Here is a 5,660-nt window from a genome sequence, read left to right on the forward strand (position 1 = left end):
ATATTTAAGATATATAAAATTAGATTGAGACGTGGATGTATCTCGCTTTCTATAAGACGATTCAAGTCTTCTGAGGTATGTATTAAATTTCTTTATCTAGTGCAACAGATGCTCTCTGGCCTGTCCCTTCAGATTACAAATTAGTCCAATTAAAATGTTGTGTAGCTCAAATCACTCTACACTTGAAGATTGAGTTCAAAACTCTACAACTAAACTATTTTTTTTTGGCCAATTATTTTTGATTAAAAGAGCTAATGAGAGAAAATAAGAGAGAAAGGTATATTAAATATTTATTGGTGTGTTTTGAAAGAAAGGTAAGTCAAAAGGTATTTATAGGCTATTTGAATATGTAATATTTATTACGAAACAAAGTAATTAATGAAATGTTTTAAACTTTTGTTATGTTTTTTCTTTTTTCTTTTATCTTTTAATGAAGATACACTGAAAATTGCAACTCAACTTTTAATACTTCAAAACTCATATTTAAAAAGCTATTAAATATTAAAAATATTACGACATTCATTTTACCAACTTGTTTCCTCACTAGTTGAAGCTAAAGCAATAAGCTCTGCTTCCGTAGTAGAGTTGACAATAATTGTTTGTTTTTTAGATTTTCAACAAATAGCACTATTTTCCAAGGTAAAAACATACCCCATAGTAGATAGAGAATTATCTGACAATATTACAGTCAGCATAAAAAAATCCTTCAAAAAATCCTTCAATAACAACATGATATTTTTTTTTATAAAGTAAGCCATGATCTTTTGTTCCCAATGAATATTTCATAACACAATCAATAGCATGTCAATACTCTTTACCTGGATTACTTATAATCCTATTGAGAACTTATACTACATATGCAATGTCAGATTTTGTATAACCAACTGCTTACCATATTTACTAGCATACTCTTTTTGATTAATTGCATTACTTTCATTTTCAATGGGAAATAAGTGAACATTTGAATCAAATAGAGTAGACACATGCATACAATCAAAATAATTATATTTTATATATATTTTCTCAATATAATATAATTGGTCAAGAAGAAATTTATCTTGTGTTTTCGTTGTTTTCATATCCATAATAAATTTAGTCTTACCAAGATCTTCATATCAAAATGATTGCTCAACAAATTTTTTATTTCATTTATAACAAATATATTTGAGCCAAAGGTCAATAAATCATCAACATATAGACTAATAATAACATGAGAATCTTAGCATGATTTATGATAAATGCATTTATCATATTCATTTGGTTTATAACCATTTTTTTAGTATGCAATAATCAAAATTTTCATGTCACTACCTTGGAGTTTGTTTTAAGCCATATAGGGATTTAGTAAATTTACACACTTTGTTCTCTTGTCTAGGCTCTATACCTTTAAGTTGGTCTATATAAAATTTTCCTTCTAACTCACGATTTAGAAAAATTGTTTTCACACTCATTTGATGAATATTTATATAAAAAATTGTAACAATTACAATTAATAATCTAATGGATGTGATTCTCAATAATCGGAGAAAGGTATCAGAAGACGTCTAAATCTTCCTTTTATTTAAAACCTTTTGCGACAAGTCTAGTAAGCTTTATACTTATCTATACTTCCATTCAATTTTAGTTAAAGCTTCTTGCAAAGAAATTGGTGTTTCTTGAAAATTATAAACATAAAAGCAAGGACTAAAATCTTTCACAATCCTAGCTCATTTACTCCTCAATTCAACTAGAAAATTGTTGTCATTATCATCTCTAAGAGTAGATGAACCAAACGTAGAAGTTTGTTCACTATTTTGACCGTACTATTTCTTGAATTGAAAGGAATCATTTCCTCATGAAAATAGCTTACTTGATTAAAAAATCACATTATGTTTAATATCAAGAAACCTATAAATGTACTATTAATTGCATATCCAAGAAAAAAATGGTAGCTTTGGACCCTAATTTTGGTCTTTTAAGGTACGTTGGCTTTACAAAAGCTAAACATCCTCAAACTCTTAAATATTTCAAATTTACCTTATACCAATTCCATAATTGAAAATGTATAATCTTTGTCTTTTTATGTGATACTCTATTTAACACATAACAAGCAGTTAGAACCACTTCACTTCAAGGATTAAAAGATGCACCTGATTCTAGTAACATAACATAATCAAATCAATTAAGGTTCTATTTTTCATCTCTGCTATTCTATTTGAAGCACATGAATATGGGAGAGTAGTCTCATGAATTATTCTTAATGATTCAACATATGAATTGAATTCAAATGATTCATATTTCTCGACTTATATCACTTCTACATCTTTTAATTTTTCTATCGAATTGATTTTCATCTTCAAGGAGAAATTTTGTTTAAATTCTCAAAAACATCACTTTTATTTTTCAATAAATGAACATGAGTATATTTTAAAAAATCAATAATAAAAGTGATAAAATATATATTTCCTCTAGTTAAAATTCCTTCAAATTCACACAAATCAGTATGAATTAATTATAATAATTAGGATTTTTTGTCAACATTTTATGAAGTCATTTTGTGATCTTAGCTTTGCTGCATATTTCATATTTCTAAAAATTATTTTTGAAGTTAGGAGTTAATCCAAGACTACTCATATTTCACACATATTTACTATTTATATGACATAAACGAGCATGCCAAAAATTTAAAGAAGAGAGCATCTAAATTGAACTACTAGATGCTTCATTGATATTTGCAATGTTCACACTACAAGAATTTTGGTTTTTTCAGATGAAACTTTTTTCGATGCTGAAAAAACGTTGGAAAAGCTAATTTTTCTCGACGTTTTTTTGTGGCATTGGGAAAAAATAATCTCTCGACGTTTTTTAATGTCGGGATAAGTCGGCTCTCCCGATGTCGTTCTCTTGGACCATCGGCATAAACCACACATTAGAAAAAAGATTTCTCCGCCTCTCCTGACGCTACAATTCTGGCGTCGAGAGATAGTGTCTATCCTAGCGGTATAGACGAGGTGTTAGGTTTAGGAAGAAGGTTGGACAGATTTTATTAGGGTTATCCCAACGGTGACTAAAACTACTATTGAGAGAACGTACTTAACCCGACAGTTTTAGGAGCGTTAAGAGAGGGTCAATTTAAAAAAAAAAGTTGGGAAACTTTTATTAGAGTTATCACGATGGTAGGTCAAACTACTGTCAGAATTATATACTTCGGTCGATGGTTGTACAAGTGTCGGAGAGGGTTAATATAAAAAAAAAGGTCGAAATTTTTTTATTAGAGTTATCTTGACGGTGGTTCAAACTAGAGTCAGGAGATTATACTTAGCTCGACAGTTTTGTAAGGGTCAGGAGATGATCAATATAAATAAAATGGTTGCCGAAATTTTATTAAAGTTATCCCGACGATGATTCAAATGACCGTCGGGAGAACCTACTTAGCTCGACGGTTTTACAAGCGTTGGGAGAGGGTCAATTTTAAAGAAAACAATGATGAAATTTTTTTATTAGAGTTCTCCCGACGGTTGCCCAAACGATCGTCGGGAGAACCTACGTAGTGTTGGGGTTGATGCTCTAAATCTCGCAGGGTTCTGTAGTTTGTAAACATTGCATGAACAAACTCTTTATGTGATAAATAATATATGATATTTTATTCACTTTGTCTATAAACTATGTGATATTTTAGTTGCATTAATCACAAACCAATAAACTAACATCCAAGGTTATCATTGTAATTTAAACATGTATGTGGAGACATACATGTGAATCATGTTTAAGTGATAACCCAGATGGTCTGTAGTATATGGATAAGGCTGGGTACTTTATCCTTGTGACACTCCGAGTATGGTCCACTTTGTAGGTATTACAATTGTTGTAAAGTGCTACAAATGATCTGATCCTAATCATTCATGTATTAGACATGCGAGCGGGATATTCTATACAAAGAAGTTTGTATAAGACCGGGCCATGAAATGGTTAGTCTCATTATATAACATCATTCATAATAGAGACTTATATTTCACCAGGATGACCATAGGTAACATGACATGAATCCCGAGTGAGTTGTGAACTCCTGTCTATGAGGGCGGTCCTTTGATTTGTATGGGTGAGAGTGGCCAAATCGCCAACTCAACAAGCCTACCATTTTGAGGATTCGACTAATTGGGGAGTTGGGAAAACAGCTACACAAGATGGAATTCACTCCTTCCCCAAAGTAGGGGTAAGTAGATAAATTGCTCCCTTAAGGGCTGATTCTGGGTCTTGAACAATGTGACGCCATACCCCCTCCTGGTTCAAGAGGGCTTTAGTCATAGTGGGACTATGATCTATTGTTCATTAAAGGGATCAGTGGTACTTAAGGAGTTAGATGTAAGTACAAGGGCAAAATAGTAATTTGGTCCAGTTGTACTTACGAGCAATTTATGAAGGATCATCGTACTGTTGATTGGTTACATCCAATGGACATAGAAATATATCTATAATGCTAAGAGTGCAGTTGTCGGTCTTTAGTGGAGTGTTCGACAGTTAAAAGATGGTGAATAATGTAATTAAAGAGTTTAATTAATTATTCATGTATCGTTGGAACTTCAAGCTAGTCCATAAGGTCCTAGCTCAAAAGGATTTAGTTAAGAATCGGTTTTTGGGTTAATTTGAATTGTTCAAATTAATAAGAGAGATTGATTATATATGATATAATTAAATTGTTTCAATTATATATGATATAATTGTCATAATGTATTTGATACATTATAGTTTAATGGGAGGAAATAAATGTTTGAATGAAATTCAAATATATTTTCTATGAATGTAATTCATAGTTGTTAAATTTAATACAAATATGATTTATATTAAATGTCATAAAATAGAGAAAATAAATTATAGTTTATATTATACATGATAAAATATTAAAATTATAGGTTATATGTTATTTTTTATATAACATATTATTTAATATAAATATAATATGATAAGTTATTTATCATATTTATTTATATTATTTAATTATTATTGGAATAATAAATTCCTTTTTTCTCTCCAATCACTTTAGTGGGTGGCTATTGATTTTATGGCAAGAGGAATAAAAGAAAATTTGTTTTCTCTTCTTTCTCTACGGCTAACGATTTTTAGATTGCAAAATGCATGAGAGTTGCAGAAAAGTTATGTGTGTTCTTTCAATCTTCTTCCTCCACATCCAAATTATCCCTCCAAATCAAAATAGTCAGAGCCTACCACTCTTGGATTCTCACCTTGAGAATACCAAAGGCTTTTTGTAGTGATGTCCCTATTAGTGTTCGAGATATCTTGAAAAAGGTCTTCAAGAGTTGTTGTATCTATTCGAGGCTCGTGACTGTTCGAGGGAGTTTCAGGTTCTTTAAGGGTAATGTATCTTGAACTTTTTTTCTTGTAAAAAGCATGTTGTAGTTTAATGTAAATGCATATATAATTGTATGTTTACTATAAATTATGTTTTCAATAATGAATGAAATTTGGACAATCCGCTTACGCTGAAGGATCTCTTTAATATGAGTTCCTTCACTTAGTCCGATGGTTTTTTAGAGCGTTGGAAGAGGGTCAATTAAAACCCTTATTTTCCCCTTATTTTTCCCGTCGCCTCTGTTGCTTCTCTCTCTAACCCTTGGTTTCTCTCCTCTCCTCACAACCGTTTTTCCCTTCCGTCACAAATCGAC

This window comes from Benincasa hispida, chromosome 2 (genome assembly GCF_009727055.1).
Source record: "Benincasa hispida cultivar B227 chromosome 2, ASM972705v1, whole genome shotgun sequence".
NCBI classification, from domain to species: Eukaryota; Viridiplantae; Streptophyta; class Magnoliopsida; order Cucurbitales; family Cucurbitaceae; genus Benincasa; species Benincasa hispida.